Here is a 25,663-nt window from a genome sequence, read left to right as displayed (position 1 = left end):
GGGCACTGGTTGGAGTCCTGGCTGCTCCATTTCCAATCCAGCTCCCTGCTGATGGCCTGGGAAAGCAGTGGAAGATGGCTCAAGTGCTTGGGCCCCTGCATGGGCATGGAAGACCCAGAAGAGGCTCCTGGCTCCTGGCTTTGGATAGGCCAAGTTCTGGCCATTGTGGCCATTTGAGGAGTAAACCAGTGGATGGAAGACCTCTCCCTGTTTCTCCCTCTCTCTGTCTGTAACATTGCCTCTCAAGGAAATAAATAAAGCTTTAAAAAATTTATCCCTGATTATCCAACAGATATTTCACTTTTAATATGTTCCGAATAGTTTTTCTTCCATTGTTCACCATTTGCCAGTTGCTAAAGTCAAAACCATATGAATCACTCTTAATTCTTTCATCTTCCACATGCAATCCATCAGATGTTCTACTGGCTCTGTTTTTAATACATATTTTAAATTGGTCACCTTCTCTTGATCTACATTGCTATCGCTTTCATTTATCATTATCTCTAGCCTAGACTACTGCAATAGCCTCCTAGAACTGGTCCCTCAACTTCATCTCTTGCTCTCCAGTACATTTGCTGCTCAGGAGCCAGTCATCTTTTAAAAATGTAAATCAGATACTGCCACTTTCATGTCTAAAACCCTCTAATCATGGATACATATTACATTTACCATAAAACCTACAAGTCCTTATCAAGGCCTACATAACCTTATATGATCCGGCTTTTGAATATCACTCTGACCTCATCTCTTAGTATGTTCCTCTTGATCTCTCTACTTTAGTCACACTGGCCCTTTTTCTGTTACTCAGACATATCAAACTCATACAAAAAAGTTTTTTTGGAAAAATTAACAATTTTTAAACTTATTTGAGAGAAAGTGAGCCTGACAGAGAGGCTTCCATTTACTGGTTTACTTCCCCAGTGCCTACAGTGGCTGGACCTGGGTGAAGCCAGGAACTCAAGTCTCCCACGTGGGATGGTACAGTCCACTGGTTCCCAGAGTCCCCATTAGCTGGAAGCTGGGGTTAGGAGCCAGAGGCAAGTATTAAATACAAGCACTCCAATACAGAATCTGCACATCTTAATCACTAGGCCAAATGCCCAGCCCAAGCTCATGCGAGGCTTTTTATTGCTCAAACACGCAAAAGCTGTGGCTACTTCCTTTTTTAAATTCCACTGTCGGCCGGCGCCGCGGCTCACTAGTCTAATCCTCCGCCTAGCGGCGCTGGCACACCGGGTTCTAGTCCCGGTCGGGGCACCGGATTCTGTCCCGGTTGCCCCTCTTCCAGGCCAGCCCTCTGCTGTGGCCAGGGAGTGCAGTGGAGGATGGCCCAGGTGCTTGGGCCCTGCACCCCATGGGAGACCAGGAAAAGCATCTGGCTCCTGGCTCCTGCCATCGGATCAGCGCGGTACGCCGGCTGCAGTGCGCCGGCCGCGGCGGCCATTGGAGGGTGAACCAACGGCAAAAAGGAAGACCTTTCTCTCTGTCTCTCTCTCTCACTGTCCACTCTGCCTGTCAAAAAAAAAAAAAAAAATTCCACTGTCCAAAAAGCTCTTATCTCAGGTTTTCACATGGTTGATTTTTTTTTCTCCGTAATTAGGTTTCAGCTTGAATAGCCTTCCCTGATCACCCTATGTAATGTTGCCCCAGGGGCCAGTGCTGTGGTAGAGCAGGTAAAGCCACTGCCTGCAGCACTGGCATCCCATATAGTGCCAGTTCAAATTCTGGCTGCTCTACTTCCAATCCATCTCCTTGCTCATATGCCTGGGAAAGCAGTGGAAGATGGCCCAAGTGCTTGGGCCCCAGCACTCATGTGGGAGACCCAGAGGAAGCTCCTGGCTCCTGGCTTCAACCTGACCCAGTCCCAGCTGTTGTGGCCATTTGGGAAGGGAACCAGCGTATGGAAAACTTCTCTATCGATTTCTCTCTCGCTCTCTCACTCGCTCGCTCTCTTTCTCTCTGTAACTCTTTAATAAACTAAATCAAGAAAATAATAGTGTTCCCTTTCTAGGCCCTCTATCACAATACTCTGCATTTTTTCCATAGAACTTACTAAGAGAAATAATTTTAAATGTATCTACTTTAAAGGCAGAGAGAGAGAGAGAGAGAGAGAGAGAGAGAGAGAGAGAGAACTTTTATCTACTGGCTCACTTCCAGGGCTGGGCCAGGCCGATCAGGAGCTACTAACTGCATCTGGGTCTCCCTTGTGGGTAGCAGGGTCCAAGTACTTGAGTCATCATTCACCACCTCCCAGGATGTATTAACAGGAAGCTGGATTGCAAGTGGAGTAGCCAGAACTTAAACTATCATTCCGATATGAGGTGAGGGTATAAGCTCAACAGGAACCTTGTCTGTCATATCATCTCCCTTGGGGTTTTACCAGATGACTGGCTTCTGGGTCCCAGATGCATAGGAGAGTAAGAGATTCAGGGCTTAGAATAAATAGCTCCTGGTATACAACAGACATGAATAAATATTTATTAAATACAGGAATAAACATTCTGTCAATCAATTGAGTCTCACCTCAAAGGGATGTATCATTTCTCCCATTTTACAGATAGAGAAATGGAAAGTGAGTTGACTTTTCCAATGCAAGTTAGTTAATATGTGGCAGAATCTCATACCTTCCCAAGTGTACCAAGCTCCTTACAGCAACATGGATATTCCCCTTTTTAAAATCACTTCTGCATACAATGTATACAATTTTTGCATTAGTTTCCTGTGGCTGCCTTAACAAACTGTCACAAAATGGTGGCTCAAAACAATAGTAGTTTATTTTCTCACAGTGTTGAGCCCAAAAGTGAAAAATGAAGCTGTTGGCAGCACTTCCTATGGAGGCTCTGTAGGAGAATCTGTCTTGCCTCTTCCAGCCTTTGGTGCCTGTTGACATTCCTTGACTTATCGCATCTTCGCTCTGACCTCATCTCTTTATTCTGTCTTCACAATGTCTTCCTCTATTGTGTCTCACAAATCCCTCTACCTACATGTGATTGGATTCAGATAATCCAAGATAAACTCCTCCTTTCAACAGTCTTAATTTATTTTTTTTAAGACTTATTTATTTGACAGGCAGAGTTAGAGAGAGACAGAAGTAGAGAGAGAGAGAGGTCATCTGTCCTCTGGATCACTCTCCAAATGATTGCAATGGCAGAGGCTGGGCTGATCTGAAGCCAGGAGCTTCTACAGAGTCTCCCTCATGGGTGCAGGGGCCCAAGGACTTGAGCCATCTTCTACTGCCTTCCTAGGCCATTATAGAGAGTGGGATAAGAAGTGGAGCAGCCGGGACTCAAACCAGCGCCCATATAGGACGCCGGCACTGCAGGCCTTGGCTTTACCTGCTGTGCCACAGCATCATCCTCAACATTCTTAATTTAGTCATGTTAATATTTACAGGTTCCAGGGCTTACAGCATTGACCTATCTTCTGGGAAGAGGGGTTTTTATTCTTTCTACTACAGTGTTCATAGCATTTTAGTACAGAACTAAATTCTTAGAACACTATCTAATGGCCCAGCCTTTTAACATGGGTCATTGTTTATCTATTCAACAAATATTTAGTGAGGAGCCAGTGCTGTGGCTTAATGGATTAAGCTCCTGCCTGCAACACCATATAGGCATAGGTTTGAGACCCAGCTGCTCCACTTTCTAACCAGCTCCCTATTAGTGCATTTGGGAAAGCAACCACATGGGAGACCCAGAAGAGCTCCTGGCTCCGGTCTGGCCCAGTCCCAGCTGCTGTGGCCATTTGGGAAGTGAACCAGCAGATGGAAAATCTCTCTCTATAACTCTGCCTTTCAAATAAATAAATAAATCTTTTAAAAAAAGGACAAAAGAAATGAAATAGAGATGAGAAAAGCAATAGGAAAAGTCAACGTGGACCGGCATTGTGACATAATGGATAAAGTCACTGTCTGCTGTGCTGGATCCCATATGGGGGCCAGTTCATGTCCCAGCTGCTCCACTTCAGATCCAGCTCCCTGCTAATGTATTGGGAAAAGTAGTGGAAGAGGGCCCAAGTGTTTGGGACCCTGCTACCCACATGGGAGACCTGGTTGAAGCTCCTGGTTCCTGGTTTAGGCCTGGCTCAGTTCTGGCCGTTGCAACCTCTGGGAGAGTGAACCAGCAGATGGAAAACCTATCTGTGTCTCTCCTTCTCTCTCTGTAACTCTGACTTTCAAATAAATAAATAAAAATTTTAAAAAAGTCAATGAAACTAAGAGTTAATAACCTTTTTTTTTTTTTTAATTTAAGATGCAGAGAAAGAATTAGCTCCCGTTTACTGGTTCACTTCTAAATGTCTGCAATGGCTGGTGCTGGACCAGGCTGAAGCTGGGGGCAAGTAACTCAGTTCAGTTCTCCCACATGACTGGCAGAGATCCAAGTACTTGAGTCATTACCTGCAGCCTCCCAGGGTATGTAGTTATCAGGAAGCTAGAGAAAGGAGCAAAGGACTTGAATCTAGACACTCAGGTATGGGATGCAGGTTTCCCAACTGACAGAAAGACAAATACCAAGGTACTGCAAAAAGTTTGTTGGAAAATGGAATTGGAACAAAAAAAAGTTTATTTTGGTGAAAAATTTTTGAAATCCATGCAATTTCTTTCATAATATATATCTCTCATGAACTTTTTGAAATAGCCTTATATTGAATGATTTCACTCGTATGTGGAATCTAAAAAATTCATATCATAGAACTGGGAAGTAAAATCATGGTTATCAGGGGTTGGAGCAGTTAAGAAAAAGATTGGGGAGATTTTGGTCAAAATTTCAGTTGGATAAGAGGAATATATTAAAGAGATTTATTTTATAATATTGTGACTATGGTTAAGCATTCTTGAAAAATGCTGAGAGTAAATTTTAAGTGTTCTCATCAGAAAAATAACTTTATGAGATAATGCAAATGTTAGCTAGATTGTCAATCCATGATACACATATGCTTCAAAACATCATATTTTAAATTATAAATACGATTTTATCTGTCCATTAAAAAAGCTAATGGGTTACATAATGTTCAGAATTCACATAATGTACATTGGTTTAATGCCACTAAATCATTTACCTGAGTCTGAAAAATATAACTGAAGTAACCATGAGGGTTAATTTTATGTGTCAGCCTGTTTGGACCATGATGCTCAGATATTTTGTCAAACATTATTCTGGCTGTCTCCGTGAAGGTGTTTTTAGATGAGATTAACCTTTCAACTGGTGGACTTTGGGTAAAACAGTTATCCTCCATAATCTAGGTAAGTCTCATCCAATCAGTTGAAGGCCTTAACAGAACAAAGACTGACCACCTCTCCACCCCTCCTCCTCAAGAAGGAATTCTGTCAGTAGATTGAATTTGCACTGCAACTCCTGAGTCTCCAGCCTGCTGGCCTACCCCATTAGATATTGGCACACAAGTGTGCCAATTCCTTAAAATAAATCTGTCACATAGACACACACACACACACACACACACATTCTATTGGTTTTTTTTCCGGAGAACTTTAATGCAGTAGCTATTTGGAAAACTACTGTATCTGGTGGAATTGTCTTCTTTTTTTAAAAAGATTTATTTATTTGAAAGTCAGTTACACAAAGAGAGGAGTGAGAGAGAGAAAGAGAATTGAGAGAGAGAGAGAGAGAGAGGTCTTTCATCCTATGGTTCACTCCCCAATTGGCCGCAATGGCCAGAGCTGCGCCGATCCAAAGCCAGGAGTCTGGAGCTTCTTCTGGGTCTCCCACGTGGGTGCAGGGGCTCAAGGATTTGGGCCATCTTCTACTGCTTTCCCAGGCCATAGCAGAGAGCTGGATTGGAAGTGGAGCAGCTGGGTCTCGAACTGGCTCCCATATGGGATGCTGGCACTTCAGGCCAGGACGTTAACCCGCTGCGCCACAGCGCTAGCTCCAGAGTTGTCTTCTTAGAGAAGTTAAAACTAATTTTCTTTCTTTGGAACATTGATGGTTAATTTAAAAAAGATAAGTCATTTACAAATAATTCCTGGTTGTAGGTAATTTTTAAAGCGGAAGTACAGTTTTGCAAGACATTAAAAGTCTCAATTATTAGGGTGTGAGTTTATAACACAAAGAGATAGGTTATTTATGCTATTGCTTTGACAGCTAGTGTAAATATTCATATACATTGAAGTGGACTTCTAGCTCTGGATTATCTACTAACTTATTTGAAAACTTAAACAAGTCACTTATTTTGCATAATGGAATCATAGAATTTGCCAAGATATGCTTTATGAATACATGAGTCTCTCTTTATAAATCTTTGAGTTTCTGTGATGAAAGCAGCATCCAAAACAGTTAACTTCCAAGCATAAGGATGATGACAATAATAACGATAATGTTAATGAGTAGTCCAAAGAAACTTCCTATGTCACATATCAGCACCACTGAGAGAGGATGGTAAAAGGTAGAGAGCAGTTTCAGAATTCTACAGAAGATAAAACTGAGACACAATGAGAGCTGTATTTAAGGTCTCACCCATAAAATTCTACAAAGCAGGGTCTAAAAGTCAGGCACTCTCCCTTTCAGGTTTGTTTGCCTCGTGTTTCTGGACTGGGAATCTAGGATCTCTGATTCTGGTTTAGATTTTGGCAGAGAAGCAGAGTTGTACTTACCATATATTTTTTTTTCAAGATTTACTTATTTATGTGAAAGGCAAAGTTACAGAGACACTGAGGCAGAGGCAGAGGCAGAGAGAGAGAGGGAGAGGGAGAGGGAGAGAGAGGGAGAGAGGGAGAGGGGGAGAGAGGGAGAGAGGGAGAGAGAATCTTCCAACCGCTGCTTCATTCCCCAAATAGCCACAAACAATAGCTGGAGCTGGGACAATCTGAAGCCAGGAGCATAGAGCTTCTTCCAGGTCTCCCACTTGGGTGCAGGGCCCAAGGACTTGGGCCATCTTCTACTGCTTTCCCAGGCCATGACAGAGAGCTGGATCGGAAGAGGAGCAGCCAGGAATCGACCCAGAGCTCATACGGGATGCCAGCACTGCAGGAGGTGGCTTTATCTGCCATGCCATAGCACTGGCCTCACTATATAGTTTTAGATATTCTGTATTTCTAGTAATTTTGCCACACATTGAAGTGTAATCCTGAAGGACCACCTTAATGATGGGGTGAAAATTTCAAAGATTTATAAATACTGTTGAAAAGTCCAGCATGTCTGGATCTGGTATCTAGTACTCTTCACAGCTACTAATTTAAGAATGAAATTATAACTAGAAATGGGAATGATAACATGAGAAAATGGGAAAGTTTTGTGATGCCAGGTGAAGCAACTGACAATTTTTACAGCTTAACCAGTTCTATCTTTTTGGATAATTTTGACATTCTAATGACACAAAAAGAACATTCATTTTTTTCTCATCAAATTGAAAATAAATGTGACTGCTCTGGTTTATAAAAAATTGCCTTAAGTGTAGTAATTCTATTTACTATTTTGGTAGGATTTTTCTGACCTACAAGATTATTGAAATATAAATTATTTACTAAAAACTTACTTTATCACTGGTTTAATAATGGCTGGCTTTTTAGAGATAATAGCAAGTCAATTCTAAAAGGGAAAGACGTTTGAAGACAATGGAGAAGAACTATACGTAATAAAGTGAATTTTGGTTGCTATTGCATCAAATACCTAACTTCCCTTGCCTATAAACACACTGTTTTCTGGCTGACAGTTACATATCATTGTGGCTGATCAGATAAAGGGTGGAAAACATCTGTGATTCACCAAGGAACTCAGAAGAGAAAACAAATATACCAGAGTGAAACAATGCTGACCCACTCAGTGCTGTCTCAGAGACTAATCTTTATCCCACAGCACTGCACATCTCCATTTAACATCCCTACAGCTGAGCTCAAGGCCTGTCCATGACTGCTCCCCTCTGCCAGAAAACAAAGTGTTTATCAGAGTACATAAATAAATTTTTTAAAGATTTGTTTATTTACTTGAGAGGCATAGTTACGAACAAAGAGAGGGAGAAACAGAGAGAGAAGTCTTCCGTCCACTGGTTCCCTCCCTAAATGGCCACAATGACTAGAGCTGGCCTGATCTAAAACCAGGAGCCAGGAGCTTCTTCCAGGTCTCCCACAGGGGTGCAGGAGCCCAAGCACTTGGGCCATCTTCCACTGCTTTCACAGGCCATTAGCAGTAAGCTGGATGGGAAGAAGAGCAGCCGGGACATGAACCAGCATCCGTATGGGATACTGGCAGTGCAGGTGGTGGCTTTACCCACTAAGCCACAGTGCTGGTCTCCCCAAATTGTTTTTGATAAAGAATGATAAACCAGAACAAAGAAATGTTCTTTATTTTTAGTTATTTTTTGTATCTTTAAAACAAGACAAAACAATACAAAACAAAAAAACCTCCCCTTTCTCCCTTAAAGGTCATTTTATACTAGTTCTTTATATTTTGTTCTAGAAAGAGTTCTTTACTTTCTTTTGGACAGAACATTTAAAAAGTTTCTCTCCTTTCTGCCTTTTTCCACAATAATCATAAGGCAGAGACAAAACACAGCTGGATTTGGAAAACAACTGGTGACAAAGGGACTTAAATAAGTACAGACATTTGATGGTAACCTCACTGACCCTTTCTGATTACAGCTCACCTTTCCATATCTCACTATTGCCAAAGGGCAAACACATAAATGCTGACAAACCAACACATCAAAGCCCAGAGAAGGGAAAAAGGAGGACCAGAGTTAGTTTAAGGTACAAAGTTATAATTTGAGAACTTGAAGAGCTGAGCATTTGGGGAAGAGACAGGTATTGTTTCTAACCACAGGAAAACAGGAAAAAATGTAACTTCTATAATATGGTAAATTTAAGAGAGAGACTAGGAAGATCATGATGTATGATTGCAAAATGTGCTTCTAACCTTTTAAAGAAAACAAACTATAAGATAATATTAGAAGCCAACAGGTAAACATTCTTTCTTCTATTCAAAAGTCAATAGAAAGAGCAGTGAAGGACCAACGAGATAAACAGGTGCCCCTTGCCATCATCACAAATGCAGCTCAGGGAAGCCAGCATTAGTTTCTGCTTTATCTCTACATTCTTTCTAGCTCAGTATCTGGTGCACTGTGGTCATTCAACACACATTTGCCGAATTATGAGTGTGATAAAAACAGCATGGGTCTCTCCCCCACAATGTCATGCATGAGCTCCTAATAATAAACACTTACTAAATGCCTACTATGTTTCAAACTATATTAAAAATGTTCCACAGGTATACAACCTTAGGAGGTGGCTGGTATTAGTCTCTCTTTTATAGCCAAGGAAATGAAGCACAGAGAAATAGTATATAGTACTACTGGGATTTGAGAGTAGGAAGTATGGATTCCAGGGCCTAAGTGGTATTCCATCATTTATACTACCTCAGGTTAATCAGGAAAAATCCATGGGCTAACATCACAATACCTTAAACCAGAGCTAGATCCCTGCCTGATTCGAGAACCAAGAAGAGGAAGCACTGCACTAGGCTGAAGAATCATGACATATGAGAATGTTGTGGCAAATTATCTTGTGGAGATCAAGAGCCCTGACTGTGTTTGAAGAAACCCCCAGCTAGACTTAGTCCAGACTCATATCTTCTGCATTTAAGAATACAACTGGGGGCTGGCACTGTGGTGTAGCGGGTAAAGCTGCCTGCAGTGCCAGCATCCCATATGGGCACCAGTTCAAGTCCCAGCTGCTCCACTACTGATCCAGCTTTCTGCTATGGCCTGGGAAAGCAGTGGAGGATGGCCCAAGTGCTTGGGACCTTGCACCCACATGGAAGACCCGGAAGAAGCTCCTGGCTCATGGTTCCTGGCTTTGGATCAGATCAGGTCAGTTCCAATTGTTTTGGCCATCTGGGGAGTGAACCAGAGGATGGAAGATCTCGCTCTCTCTCTGCCTCTTCCTCTCTATAACCCTACCTTACAAATAAATAAATAAATCTTGAAAAAAAATCACTTCTTGGCCTCTTGGCTAAGGGTAAAAAAAAAAATACAACTGAGAGATGTAGACAGAGGTGAACAGAAGAGCAGGATTTACTAACAGGAAAAAAGATAGTACTCACTGAGACATGAATGAGGGCACCCTGAAGAGAGGATTTCCCCCAGCTAGGCTGAGGTAATCCTTTTAGAGGGTAGAGGTGGTGCTCAGGGCAGAGCCTGATTTAAGCTTCATAGGAGGCAGGGTTTGGGGTGGGGATGAGTGTCTATGATAATCTCCAAAAAGGTGTCATGGCACCTGGTTCCTGATGTGTGAGGTGTAGCTGCATGATAAAGATCAACATGGAAAATGATGATATTTGGGTGGTGCACTTGGCTTGGATGTTGGCAGTCTTTAGCTCCTTATTCCTTCCTGCCTCATCCACATCAAGAGTACTTCAAAAAATTCACAGAAAAAAAATTAAAAGATAGGTTTGATACACACTTCTTTAATGATACACATTTTCCATGCACTTTCTGAAGACCCCTTATATGTGGGAGTTGGCTGAGGGATTCAGGAAGGGCTATGCTAGCCTGTAGTGCGGGGCAGACACATTCACTCACTCATACCTTAGCTTGGTTAGTGGAAAATGGAGCAGTGGATTTCAGAAGATCTTAAACCCTTGGCTGGCAGCCTTTATGCTATGCAGAAATTGCAGAGTCAGAGTGAGAGTGGAGGAAAAGGAGAAGAAAAAATTGAGGAGATGGGGGAGGAGTGGATGCAAAGAGGAAGGAGACAACTAGATGAAAAGCCAAGGACAGGGACAGGTGTTTCCCACAGCAGTAAAGATGGCTCTTGGAACATTAGCATTCAATATCTGAGTGCCTGCTTCAAGTACTAGCTCCTCTGCTTCTGCCCAGCTTCCTGTTAGTGTGTACCCTGGGAAGCAGGGAAGATCATGGCTTAGTACTTAGGTCCCTACCACTCACAACAGAGACCCTGACTGAGTTCTAGGGTCCTACCTTCAGCTGTTGTGGGCATCTAGGGAGTGAACTTGTAAATGGAAGAACTCTGTCTCTGCCTTTTAAATAAAGTGAAAATAAGTAAATACAAAGTTTTAAAAAATTAAAAAAAAATCAAGGACAAAAATTCACATGGTGGATAAAATCTGGATTGAGTCCCAGGCTCCTGGGCATTTGGAGTGTGAACCAGCAGGTGGGAGGTCTGTTTTTTTTTTTTTTTTTCTCTGTTTCTCAAATAAAATAAATAAGAATTCAACAGTCTCACTCCACTGTGGTCTGAACATCCTCTCCACCCCCAATTCATGTGTTGAAATCTTAAGAGGTAGAGTCTTTGAGAGGTGATTAAATCACCAGCAGAGCCTTTATCAATAGGATTGGTCCTTAGAAGAGGTCCAAGGGTGCCTCTTTGCCCCTCCCACTCTGTGAGGGCACAGTGGAGAAGACACCATCTATGAGAACAAGGACTCTTACCAGATACTGAATCTACTGGGGCTTTGATTCTGAACTTCCTAGCCTCCAGACTGTGAGCGATAATTTTCTGTTAAAAGTCACCATTTTGGGGCCAGAATTGTGGCCTGAAATGCCAACATCCCACATGGGCACCTGTTAGTATCCTGGTTGCTCCACCTCCAATCCAGCTCCCTGCCATTGGCCTGAGAAAAGCAGCAGAGGATGGCCCAAGTGTTTGGGCCTCTGTACCAATATAGGAGACCTGGCTGAAGCTTCAAGCTCCTGGCTCTGGCCTGGCCCAGCCTGGGCTGTTCCAGTCATCTGGAGAGTGAACCAGCAGATTTTTCTCTGTCTCTCCCTCTCTTTGTAACTATGACTTTCAAATACATTAAAAAATCTTTAAAAAAAGATACCATTTTATGGTATTTTGTTATAGCAACCTGAACAAACTAATATACTTTCAAACTAATTCTTTGTAACAGAAAAACTAGAAGCAGAAGTGATACATAGACTTTAACTTGATTTGTGGAATTTAATTTTTTTTCAAAGATTTATTTATTGGATAGAGTTACAGGGAAAGGTAGAGACAGAGAGAAAAAGAGAGGTCTTCCATTCACTGGTTCAACTCCTCAAATGACTGCAATGGCTACAGCTGGGCCAATATGAGATGTTGTCACTACTGGCTGGGCTCTAACATAGTGCTGGGCCCCTGGAGTTTTATACTTTATTTGGCATCACAATTTCTGTAACGGAAACAGTTAGGAAGAAGTGGTCATGATTAGGAAAAAGTAGTGTGTAATTTTTCTTCATTGACTGAAGAGGCTTGCCATTCTTCATTGGAACACATAGATACACAGAAAACTAACAGGCACCAGAAGAGTAGGGCAGACCCATTATCCCATTAATGTGCAATTTCCCTAAGGACTTACACACCTGAGACCTCAAAGAGGGAAGGGGACAATGGATGGATACTCCAGGTAAATGATACCAACAAGCAGGCTATGGAACAGACTACTGACAGATAGTCAGTCTGTGTCAGAAGGAAAGCTGTATGTCAGAAATTTGGATTTCCCTTTTTGTAGTTTCTTGTAGAACTTTTTGGAGTGTGTTATTTATTACTTCAGAGGATTTTACAAAATATTTATTTATCATTCTATTTATTTATTTATTTATTTGAAGAGCAGAGTGACAGAGAGGAAGAGAGAGATCTTCTATTTGGTGTTTCACTCCCCAAATGGCCACAACAGCCTATTATGGTATAGGTTGAAACCAAGAAATACAATCTGGTCTTCCATATGGGTGGCAGGGGCCCAAGAACTTGGGCCATTCTTCACTGCCTCCCCAGGTGTGTTAGCAAGGAGCTGGATCAGAAGCAGTGCAGCACTGGGACTCACACTGGTGCTCTGCGTTGGGATGCTGCTTTGCAAATGGTGACTTAACCAATGCGCCACACAGTGGCTCCTCATTATGTTTTAATAACATTCATTTTGTAAAAAAACCCAAAAACCAAAAAACAAAACCAAAGCCCTCAAGCACACTAACAATAAGGAAGATAAAATTTGTTATTTACTAATGTTGGTCAGATGTAACTTTGAGACTATAACTTGGGGCCAGGCACAAAGTTGCCATAATCCAATATTTACTGAATGCCTACTATGTACCAGGCAGTGTGCCAAGACACTGGGGATATATTACTGAGGAAGGCCAAAATGGTCTTTGCCTTCATGTAACTAAAAGCCTTTGGGGGAAGAGAGACACTGAAAAAGAAATTACAGTGTGATATCTTGTGAAAGGAGAATAATATATTATAAGGATTATTGGAGAATACAGTTACAGATGAGCAGAAGAGAACTCTCAGTGGAAAGAAATCAAAAGATTAAAAAAAAAATCAGGAATGTTCAAGAATGGATGGGAACAGATGGAAATCCATGAAGCCATGCTCATTGAAGACAGTGAGCATGGTCTGCCTGAAAGAGAGATGGTATAAGGATACATTTATACTCAGAGACACCAAAGTCCTTAGTAGAAACTTCCAAGTTTGTAGTAGATATTTGCATGTTTGTAAAATAGCAGTGTATAAATGTGGGATTATGTTTGAGGGAGGAACTAGTAAATGCAGACTATCCTAAAACAGAGTAAAACTTTATCCCTGTTTTTAAAGAACTCTCAATCTAATACGCCCAATAAAACTAACAATTTTATAGGATAATACTTGATCTGAACAAAATGTCATGAGAGTAATGTGTGGATTGATGTTATGAGAATGTTATAAGAGCCCAACCCCTTTCTAAACTGCAAAAGCTAGAAAGCTAACAAATGGTATTTCCCAGACTGCATTTCAGTCAGAATTCCAAACATGATTTGGTTCAACACATCTTGTGAGAAATGGATTCAGAACTAAGCCATGTGAGGAAAGATGCATGGATTCTAACTTACTGTGTTGACTTGTCAGAAGTGATATAATTCTGGAGCTAGCTTTTTTTTTTTTTTTTTTTTTTGGTAGCAGCAGCAGAAGTAAATGGTTGTGTGAACAATAGCAGTGAGTTCCTATAGCAATGGAATTTGGAGGTCTTTTAATTATGGTAGAAAGTGGTTGTGAACACTACAGGTTGTTCCAGAGTTGATCCTAGAGCTTGCTTCTCTCAGTGGTTTTACAAGCATCCAATTTTTGCTTTAAATCTCTTCTTGCCTAAACAAGACCAGATTCTGTGTTATACTGCTGAACACTGATTGATGCAGTAATAGGAAGAGTTATAAGCAATTGACTTTCCAGGAAACAGGAATGATTTGATTGCATTTGAAGGCTGTCAGAGTCTGTTTACCACTAGAGGAACTGGTAATTCATAATACACAGTGGACAGTTATTGCAATATCATCTGTGGGCCGGCGCTGCAGCTCACTAGGCTAATCCTCCGCCTTGTGGTGCTGGCACACCGGGTTCTAGTCCCGGTCGGGGCGCCGGATTCTGTCCCGGTTGCCCCTCTTCCAGGCCAGCTCTCTGCTGTGGCCAGGGAGTGCAGTGGAGGATGGCCCAAGTACTTGGGCCCTGCACCCCATGGGAGACCAGGAGAAGTACCTGGCTCCTGCCATCGGATCAGTGCAGTGCACCGGCCGCGGAGGCCATTGGAGGGTGAACCAATGGCAAAAGGAAGACCTTTCTCTCTGTCTCTGTCTCTCCCTGTCCACTCTGCCTGTCAAAAAAAAAAAAAAAAAAAAAAAAAGAAAGAAAGAAAGAAAGAAAATCACCTGTGAATTGCTATGCTGATAAGTAAGCCAGATGTCATCTCTGCCTTCACATGGAGAGAATCTTCCTGGGAATAAATACAACAAAGGAAGGCAGAGACAAGAGACTGCAATGGCTAAATTCCTACAGACATGATTTAAACCTCTATATCCACACCTCTCTATATATTTTTTAGTTATGTTATAAAATACATTCTGGGAGCTGGTGTCATGGTGCTGTGGGTTAAGCCGCAGCCAGTAATGGCGGCATCTCATCTGAGCATGGGTTTGAGTCCTGGCTGCTCCACTTTCCATCCAGTTCCTTGCTATTGTGCCTGGTAAAGTAGATGGGCTGTTTGGGCCCCTGCCAACCATATGGGAGACCTGGATGGAATTCCAGGCTCCTAGCTTCTACCTGGCCCAGCCCTGGATGTAGCAGGCCATTTGGGGAGTGAATCAGCAGGCAGATCTGTCTCTCCCTCTCTTCATAACTTTGCCTTTCAAAAAAATAATAAAAACAAATAAAATAAACAAAGGTAATTATATACAAATTTTTTAAAAATTCTGTTTGCTTAAACAGTTTCTCTATTGTCATACGGAATAAAATGCTTATTAAGGCAAGGCTTTGGTAGACCAACTGGCTGCTGGGATAGACTGAAAGGCAAAAGGAATCAAGGGCAGAAGTCGTGCAAAAAAAGAAAATTAGAGGCTCAAGATTTCAAATCTTAGCTCAGGGCATGTTCAGAAAATCAGAGGTTTTCCATAATTGCCCTGAAAAATTCCTTATCTCTTATAGGTGCAGATCTAAAAATTATAAGCATAATCTGATTCAGAAGAATGCTGAATTAAGACTGAGGTAGAACTAACAGTTTTATTTGTTCTCTGGTATGGAAGTTAGGGCACTGATTAGAAAATAACAGAAATACAAAAATAGCATCCTGTTTTTCCAGAATCCACTGAGTGGAGTCAGAGTTGTGGCACAGAGGATTAAGCTGCTGCTTGTAACACTGACATCTCATATGCTGGTTTAGGGCTCAACTGCTCCCCTTCTCATCCAACTCCGTTAATGTGCCTGGGAAAGCAGCAGATGATGGCCCAAGTATCTGAGCCCCTGCCACCCATGTAGGAGACCTGGATGGAGGGCCCGGATCCTGGCTTCAGTCCCTGCTGTTGTGGACATCTGAGGAATGAACCAACGGATAGAATATCTGTCTCTCCTCTCCCTCTCTTTGTCATTCTGCCTTTCACATAAATTAATTAATTAATCTTAAAAATTCACAGAGTAGCCCTTGCTTATAGAAGCAATCTCCTTCTTCCTGATAAGGCTGGCCTTATCTTTCTTGAAAACCCTATTGTGATCTCAAGGTAATCAGTCTCCAAGAAGGTCCCAATGATCTCTACCTTCTAGTATTAAATGACCACATGTAATCTATTAAATATTGCAGAAATGATGGTGTGTGACTTCCGAGGCTATATCACAAAAAGATAATGCAGTTTGCTTATTCTCTCTTAGATCTGGGTTAAGTCAGGTGCCATGTTACAAGGATATGCCATATGGTGAGGAACTGAGGCCTCCCACTAAGAAACCAGCACTACTTTGCCAGGCATAGGAGTGAGCCCCCTTGGAAGCAGGGCCTTTAGACCCAATCAAGTCTATGATGATTATGGTCCCAGTTGACATCTTGCTCCTAATCTTATGAGGGAACCTGAGACAGAATCACCCACCTAACTCAATTCCAGATTCCAGGCTCAAATAAATTGTGAGATAATGATTTCCATTTCAATTGCTAAATTTTGGGTAATTTGCCATAAAATAGATAATACAGGCCTTATCTTGCAAGGAAGTATCTATTTTTCTTTTCCACCATATCTCCTAACTACAGACCTATAAATATAAGTCAGACCCAGAAAGCTCTAGGAGACAAATTACAAAATAAATCTGGGTAGAGAAGGATTACGTGCCAGAAGAATGGCAAGATTTAGCTAACTTGGCAGTAGTAAACATCTTGTGAATATAATAGAGACTCTGGACTCTGAGGGTACAAGATCAAAGAAAGAACACTATAATTTAATATTGGCTGAGTTTATTGATGTGAGAACACTTACTAGAGATTCAAGAGTCATACTAGTTAAGGTAGCTAGAAGTGTTTTACATATTCTCAATTGGTTAACAGAAAACTAGACTCAATGGGTGACTGAAACTAAATAAAGTTGAGTTGCCATAAATGCCCTGATACAATGTTGAAGACAAACCTTAGAGGCCTGGGAAGAAAGCAACATTGAAATGAGTTATTTGTATTGGATCATCCACTCCTGAGTCCCCAACAGGGCTTCTAGCATATTATCTTCTTTTTTTTTTTTTTTTTTTTTTTACTTTTTTATTATTTTTTGACAGGCAGAGTGGACAGTGAGAGAGAGACACAGAGAGAAAGGTCTTCCTTTGCCGTTGGTTCACCCTCCAATGGCCGCTGTGGCCGGCGCGGCCAGCGCATCACGCTGATCCGATGGCAGGAGCCAGGTACTTATCCTGGTCTCCCATGGGGTGCAGGGCCCAAGGACTTGGGCCATCCTCCACTGCACTCCCTGGCCACAGCAGAGCTGGCCTGGAAGAGGGGCAACCGGGACAGAATCCGGCGCCCTGACTGGGACTAGAACCCGGTGTGCTGGCGCCGCAAGGTGGAGGATTAGCCTAGTGAGCCGCGGCGCCGGCCTGCATATTATCTTAATATCATAGAATGAAGAAGATTGGTAAGGATTATATGAATGTTCCTGAATATATACTGTAATGTCTGAGGATAAAGATTGTATATGATAGAGGCTGGCGCTGTGGTGTGGTGGGTAAAGCTGCTGCCTGCAGCACTGGCATCCTTTATGGGCACCAGTTCAAGACCCAGCTGCTCTATTTCCAATCCAGCCCTCTGCCTTGGCCTGGGGAAGCAGTAAAAGATAGCCCAAGTGCTTGGGCTCCTGCACTCACGTGGGAGACCTGGAAGAAGCTCCTGGCTCCTGGTTCCAGATTGGCCCAGCTCTGGCTGCTGTGGCCATTTGGGGAAAGAACCAGAGGATGGAAGAGCTTTCTCTCTGCCTCTCAAATAAATAAATTAAAAAACAAAACAAAACAAAACAACAACAACAACAAAAAAACACTGTCTATGATGGTGCTGAAATTGGTTGTCCAATTTCAATGATGGTTAGGGGATCCTGAGGTTGCAGAAGCATGGTAGCACAATATAACTGCCATAGTCACACTGCACACAATGACCAAATAAAATCAAACTGATGATTGAAAGGTTTGACCTACAGAAATCCTGGGTAGGGTCTAATTGATCAGAGTTTCTAGCACTAAAATAGATGAGCAGCTCACTAAGGGCTTAAAAGATTTATGCCAAGGAACAAAATCTAGGCTGGAAAACAGAGGCCTAACTAAATATCACTAAGAGTAATAGTCCTCATCCATTTCCCGGTCCTGGGAAGTTTACTCAAGAAGCCCTTGTGTACAGAGTATGCTGTTTCCTTGCGAAAGGACCTTGTGAGTACATTAAAAGTATGTTGTACAAATCTCTTAGTTTATTCCAAAAGGGACATGCAACTATTTACCAGGGTAAAACTGACACAGTGAGAAGGGAAGTATCTTGACTCTTAAGGGATTATCTGACAATAGTGTTAATCCCTGGTGACCCAGAATACTATACTCACAGGATTCACTTGTCTTACTGTACAGTGTATCCCATTATGCAGACACAGTTGGCCTTTAGAAACTTCTGATTGGCTTTTTGAAGACTCAGTTCCAGTGCTAGCAGGGAGGGAACATTTTGCAAGAATACAATATTGTCCTATGGCAGGGATTAACAAATTATACTCTAAGGGCAAATATGGTTTGCATTCTGCTTTTGTATAGACTTTAAGAATGATTTTTAGGGGGCCAGCACCATGGCTCACTTGGTTAATCATCCGCCTGTGGTGCGGGCATCCCATATGGGTGCCGGGTTCTAGTCCCAGTTGTTCCTCTTCCAGTCCAGCTCTCTGCTGTGGCCCAGGAAGGCAGTGGAGGATGGCCAAGGTGTTCGGGCTCCTGCACCCTCATGGGAGACCAGGAAGAAGCACCTGGCTCCCGGCTTTGGATTGGCGCAGTGCTGGCCATAGCAGCCATTTGGGGAGTGAACCAACAGAAGGAAGACCTTTCTCTCTGTCTCTCTCTAGTATAAACTGGAAGTTTATACTAGCAGTTGATTATTTTGGTCTCTCATGCTATTCGTGCAACGGGGAGAGGGGGCAAGTCCCCAGGGGATGCTTTGGGTCACTTGCTGGCATTGCCATCTACAGTAGTAAGTTAATAGAAGATTAAATTAATCCAATTCAAGCAGAACCACCAAGGACTACAATTTCTCGAGAATGAAGATTACCATATTATGTGAAAACTTCAACCAGCTGAAACTGGCAAAATGAACATGAGATAGATGATGATGGAAGAGTGCTGTGTACAGTCACCTCAAGACCAGTTATAGAATGACACAGTACCTACCTCTCTGCTTTGTCTTATTCTGTATATATCTATACATGTTAATCATTCCCATTGATTTATTTTCTGCTTTAGCTTTTTTTTTTTAAAAAAAGATTTATTTATTTATTTGAAAGTCAGAATTACACAGAGAGAAGGAGAGGCAGAGAGAGGTCTTCTATCTGCTGGTTCACTCCCCAATTGGCCACAATGGCTGGAGCTGCACTGATCCAAAGTCAGGAGCCAGGAGCTTCTTCTGGGTCTCCCACGTGGGTGCAGGGGCCCAAGGACTTGGGCCACCTTACTGCTTTCCTAGGCCATAGCAGACAGCTGGATCAGATGTGGAGCAGCCAGGTCTCAAACAGGCGCCCATATGGGATGCCGGCACTGCAGGCTTTACTGCTATGCCACAACACCAGCCACTCTTCTCTAGTTTATACATGATGTACTTCTAATCTATAGCTAATGGTATTGTACTTAATTTATTAATTCTGATAATTTTACTATGGATTTAATATTAGAGGAAATCAGCTAAAGAGTATCTACTGTTTTTGTAATTTTTCTGTAAGCCTTAATTTCAAAACAAAAACATTTAAAAAACAAGCACAGTAATAATGATACAGAGTACATATTAAAGTTCAGAAATATATACAAAATTGATGAAATTGTAGATTCAATCTGGAAAAAAATAAGATGTACTTATATGTTTTATTATTTTTAGAAATGCAAGTAGTAGCCCAGGAGTGCAGTGGAGGATGGCCCAAGTGTTTGGGCCCTGCATCAGCATGGGAGACCAGGAGGAAGCACCTGGCTCCTGGCTTCGGATTGGCGCAGTGGGCTGGCCATAACGGCCATTTGGGGTGTGAACCAACGGAAGGAAGACCTTTCTCTCTGTCTCTCTCTAACTCTGCCTGTCAAAAAAAAAAAGAAAGAAAGAAAGAAAGAAAGAAAGAAAGAAAGAAAGAAAGAAAGAAAGAAAGAAAGAAATGCAAGTAGCATTACATATATAATACCAGAACTTTTTCTTAGTATTCTATGTTGTCTCTTTGGAACTATGCAAGATACTGGAATCTCTGAATTTACCGGTCTCTTAGATTACCATCTCTTAGTAATTTTGTTCCTTTGGAATAATTCTTCAGCTTATTTTTCCAGTTTTGTCAATTTGTTCTTCATGAAAGTCCATTCACTGTTTAGTTCATTTCTTAATTTTAATAATCTTTAGCTCATTGTTTTTCATAAAAGTTATTCTTATCATTCTTCTGAGGAATATTCTATATAAATATTAAATTAAAAATAATATAAGGTACTTAAAACAATGCCTGACCCCACAATCAGTATGCACTAAGTCAGTATCAATGATTTTAAAGATCCTCCTCTGTTTACTCTTTATTTTTTTAATTTTTTTATTTTATTTTTTTTTATTTTTTGACAGGCAGAGTGGACAGTGAGAGAGAGAGACAGAGAGAAAGGTCTTCCTTTGCCGTTGGTTTACCCTCCAATGGCCGCCACGGCCGGCGCGCTGCGGCCGGCGCACCGCGCTGATCCCATGGCAGGAGCCAGGAGCCAGGTGCTTTTCCTGCTCCCATGGGGTGCAGGGCCCAAGCACCTGGGCCATCCTCCACTGCACTCCCTGGCCACAGCAGAGAGCTGGCCTGGAAGAGGGGCAACCGGGACAGAATCCGGCGCCCCACTGGGACTAGAACCCGGTGTGCTGGCGCCGCAAGGTGGAGGATTAGCCTAGTGAGCCGCGGCGCCAGCTTGTTTACTCTTATAATTATCTGCTTTGGTGTTAGTTCTTTTATTGATTGGTGACACATTTTCATGGCATGAGTCTCCTTGGGTATTTGATAGTTCTTGGGTTTGCTCTCATCTTCTCTGTGTATGATGCTGTCTGTTTACTATAGCTTGCTCTGATTGTGAGGGAGGGACAAGATGTCATCTTTGACAGGGCATGCCAGTGTATATGAAGTGAGGCTTCCTTTCCTGATGAAACCATTTATGGTATCACCCGGCTTATCTGTCTTAAATTTCCAGACTCACATAGCTAGGTGGGGAAAAATACAATTTGCAGGTACCATCAGCTTTGAAGAAGAGTAAAAGGGAGAAGCAGCCAATTCAATCAGAGGTTTCAAATTCTATTGCCCAACACTCCTTATGGTGTTCTAGAACACTGTGCCTCCCTTACTCCCATTCCCCAATTCCATGTTTCTATCAACTTTGAGCCAGAAGCCTTATTCCTGCCTTATCTATTTAATCCTTTTTTTTTTAAGATTTATTTACTCATTTTGAAAGTCAGAGTTAGAAAGAGAGAGACAGACACGAACCAGAGCCCAAGTGGGAGGCCGGTATTACAAGTAGCAGCTTTATTCACTACACCGTATCACCAGCCCCTAATAGCATCTATCTTCTAATTTTCAAAGGGTCCTCAAAATTTCAAATTTGCTAGGAATCTTGGCCACACACGAAACAAAACAACTTAGTGCCCTGGTCACCAGGTAAACTCAGATTCATGGTTTAAGACTCATATATTGGCGTGCCGTTGCTCACTAGGCTAATCCTCCACCTGCGGCGACGGTACCCTGGGTTCTAGTCCCGGTCGGGGTGCCGATTCTGTCCCGGTTGCCCCTCTTCCAGTCCAGCTCTCTGCTGTGGCCAGGGAAGGCAGTGGAGGATGGCCCAAGTTCTTGGGCCCTGCACCTGCTTGGGAGACCAGAAGAAGCACCTGGCTCCTGCCATCGGATCAGCGCGGTACGCCGGCCGCAGCGGCCACTCGGGGGTGAACCAATGGAAAAGGAAGACCTTTCTCTCTCTCTCTCTTTCACTGTCCACTCTGGCTGTAAAATAAATAAATAAATAAATACTCATATTTCTTATATTAATGAAAAAGATTTAACTTGCCTTAAAGAAAAATGGCTAGGATGAACAATACTAGAAAAAAACAATTAGGTTGAAGATGGCTTATTCTATCCTTGAGGACCAATTTTTAACATTTTAGATTAATTTCTAAGCATGTTTATGCTAACCATTCGTTATTCTTCTGTATTCATTGAGAAAAGAATAATAGATGGGAAACACAGTGGGTTCTGTGGTCAGCCAGATGTAACTTGGAATCTCAGGTTTGCTACTTACCAGCTTTGGATAAGCAACTTGAACACCATGAGCTTATGGGAGATACCTTCTAAAAATTGCTTACAATGATCTCTGCCTCTTGGTATTTGTGCACTTGTGTAATTCCTTCCCCTTGAATATGGGCTGGGTCACTTTTAAGGAACAGAATACAACAAAGGTGATAGGCTGTCACTTCCAAACTTAGATTATAAAAAGGCTGACTTCAGCCTTACTGGCACTCTAATTTGCTCACTTTGATGATGCCAGCTGATATGGTTGTGAGCTGCTCAACAGAAGTCCACATTGTTAAGAAACCAAACCCTGCAGACAGGAGTGAGGTTGAAAGTGGATCCTAGGGGGCTGGTGTTATGGTATAGTGAGTAAAGCTGCTGCCTGCAATTCTGGTGGCGTCCCATAAGGGTGCCAGTTTATGTCCTTGGCTGCTCTACTTCTGAATCAGTGCCTTGTTCCTGGCTTTGGCCTGAGCCAGCCCTGGCCATTCTGGCCATCTGGAGAGTGAATCAGTGGATGGAAAAATCTGTCTCTTCCTCTCTTTCACATAAATAAATAAATAAATCTTAAAAAAAAAAAAAAGTGATCCCAATCTAGTGGAGCCTGAAATGACTGTAGCCCTGACCAACACCTTCCCTAAAGCCTGTGGAAGACACTGAAGTAGGGTCTGAAGCTAAACTGCATCTGATTTCTGACCTATTCAAACTAGGAGGTAATGGTGATGTTTTACACCAAATTTTGGGGCAATCTGTTATACAATTGACAACTAATACACAGCTTTCGATTCCTTGTCTCCAAAATGGTGCTGATAGCCATCACTTGCAATGCTTGCATACCATGCGGGATTGCCAGTTCAAGTTCTGGCTGCTCTGCTTCTGATCCAGCTCCCTGCTAACGTGCCTGGAAAGGCAGTGAAAGATGGCCCGAGCACTTGGGCCCTTGCCACCCATGTTGGAGACAGGATGGATTTCTTGGCTCTTGGCTTTGGCTTGGACTAGCTTTGGCTATTCCAGCCATTTGAGGAGTGAACCAGCAGATCTCTCTTTCCCTCTCTCTGCTTTTCAAATAACTTTTTGTTTTGTTTTTATAAGAAGAACTTAAGTGACTTGCTCAAGTTTCCACAACTATAAGGTGTCACAGTTGGGCTGGCACTGTGGTATAGTAGGTTAAGCCTTTACTTGTGGCACCGGCACCTCACATAGGCGCCAGTTCAAGTCTTGGCTGCTCTACTTCCAATCCGGTTCCCTGCTGATGGCCCAAATTCTTGGGCCTTGCACCCATGTGGGAGACTTGGAATAAGCTCCCGACACTAGATCTGCACAGTTCTGGCCATTGTGGCCATTTGGGGAGTGAACCAGAAGATGGAAGACTTCTCTGTCTGTAACCCTGCCTCTCAAATAAAGAAATAACATCTTTAAATAATAATAAAAATAAAGCGTCAGAGCTGACTCGAACCTGGTCCTTTTTTCACCAGTACCATGTTGACATTCAACACTCACTTAAGCATCAGGCATTATCACAGGCCCTAAGAAGAGAGAATTAGAAAGTCAAGGTCTCTGCCTTCCTGAAGGCTATATTCCTTCTTATACATTATAAAATTAGAAAAAAATTAAATTTTTATTGTTTCTCAAATTTAGTCATCTTAAACCTTTTATGATTTGGAGATTCAGTGTTTAATTCATCACAAACTTTGTTTTGATTCTTGATTTAACTTCACTAGCAACGATGTTATATAAGGTAGAGACATGGTTGTTTCAGTATTTGGCTGAATTCTATGTAAATACTCGATACACCCAGGAAATACTTCTTCATTGATTTTTACTAAAGGTTTGCATTTTGAACTTCATGCCTCTGTTTTGTAAGCTCTATTCATCTCTCATATTTTGACACAAAGTTCAGTTGATGAAAGTCTGAGTTTTCCTTTGAGTATAAAATTAAGCAAAAGTAGAGTAAGTATATGTTGGAAGTGTTGCATAATTCAAGAAGTGCTTAACTTATTCAATGCATGCAGGAACAATCTGAGAATTTCCTATATTGTGAAAACATAAGCAAGATTCAGAGTATAGGTCCACAAGACCAGAGAGCTATGTTGTATTTGGTACTAAAGCTTTTGAGAATTTTTACCCAAGAGTAAGTACAGTCTGTCAGAAAACGACTTTTTTTCTTCCCAATGCCTTTATGAAAAGGAATGCTGGCTTAGTTCCTGATGACAGCTGTTTATTTAAATCATGTTGCTTGACAGAACATATATTTATATTTAAAAGTGAGTCACTGGTAAGGTAGATGATTCTATAGTCAGTTTCACTCTGTTTCTTGAAATAAGTGCTGTATTGAAGGGAAAAAATGATGAAGTGAATGTTGCTGAATGAATCTGGAGTCCTTTAAAGGACTCCAACATCCTCTGAGGCATTAAGAATACGCTGACTTTTTTACTTAACTGCTAGGTTAAATGCCAGCCCTGAATTTTTTTTTTTTTAAGATTTATTAATTTACTTGAGAGGCAGAGTTACAGAGATAAAGATAAAAGAGAGAGGTCTTCCATCTGCTGGTTCACTTGTTAAACGGCTGCAACAGCTGGAGCTGTGCCGATGTGAAGCTAGGAGCCAGGAGCTTCATGGGTGCACAGTCCCAAGCACTTGGGCCATCTTCCACTGCTTTCCCAGGCCACAGCAAAGCACTGGATCAGAAGAGGAACAGTTAGGACTTGAATCAGTGCCCATACAGGATGCCAGAGCCACAGGTTGAAGCTTAACCTACTCAGCCACAGTGCAACCCTTAATTTTTATTTCTTATAAGGGATGATATCTAACCAACATTTATACATCTAGAATAGTAAAAATAACAACATTTTGCACTTTAAAGGCCCTTTGCTAAAAAAAAAAAAACCCACAAGTAGTTGTGACAGGCAACTAATTCTTGCATAGATATGATTAAATAAACTATGCAGAATTAATTGCGGATTACTGATTAAGTGCTCTGGAAATGGACATTTAGAGTGAGTCTTAAAAATTGCTTAGTAGCATAGAGAAAAGCCTTGGAATATAACAATATTCTATCATCCCAGTCTCATCCAGTACTGTATCATTCAGATCCCCGAATATTAGGACTCTGTTATATAATTTGGGCAGGGATGACAGGGCCACTTTAAGAAATTTGAAATCATGACTAAGGTACAAAGAGCTTAAAATTAAACTAAAAAAATAATTCCAATAGCAAAATCAGTAAGGGTAAGTCCCCTTTACTTCTCTAACCACTAATAATTCTGGAACCCTCCCCAAAGGACAAGACTTGGGGAAGAGCTGTGGCAGGAAAAAGGACATGGTAGTAGCAATCAGTTTGAAGATACTAAACAAAGCTTGGAAACTCAGTGTTTATTCCCCTCAATCGACAATAAAGGCAAAAAGCCAAATTTGGGCATTTTCTTAGACCACGGGCCTTTGATTA

General features: G+C 41.9%; 1 protein-coding gene across 4 annotated transcripts in view; it reads right to left on the bottom strand.

Moving 5' to 3' along the window:
• Positions 1–25,663, bottom strand: part of ZBED5 (zinc finger BED-type containing 5) — a 42,950-nt gene that overhangs the window by 4,889 nt on the left and 12,398 nt on the right. For 2 of the 4 annotated variants that reach the window (XR_016231192.1, XR_016231200.1), the window contains one exon: positions 24,684–24,896. The exons of the other annotated variants lie outside the window; for them this stretch is intronic. The gene's annotated coding sequence lies outside the window, so the exon portion shown is untranslated. Of the gene's footprint in view, positions 1–24,683; positions 24,897–25,663 lie in introns of those variants that run through there. 4 annotated transcript variants of the gene reach the window in all.

The sequence above is a fragment of the Oryctolagus cuniculus genome, chromosome 1 (assembly GCF_051225735.1).
Source record: "Oryctolagus cuniculus isolate XC-2025 breed Fujian yellow rabbit chromosome 1, ASM5122573v1, whole genome shotgun sequence".
Taxonomy (NCBI): Eukaryota; Metazoa; Chordata; class Mammalia; order Lagomorpha; family Leporidae; genus Oryctolagus; species Oryctolagus cuniculus.
The sequence above is the reverse complement of the archived record's forward strand: the minus strand, read 5'-3'. Positions and strand labels throughout refer to the sequence as shown.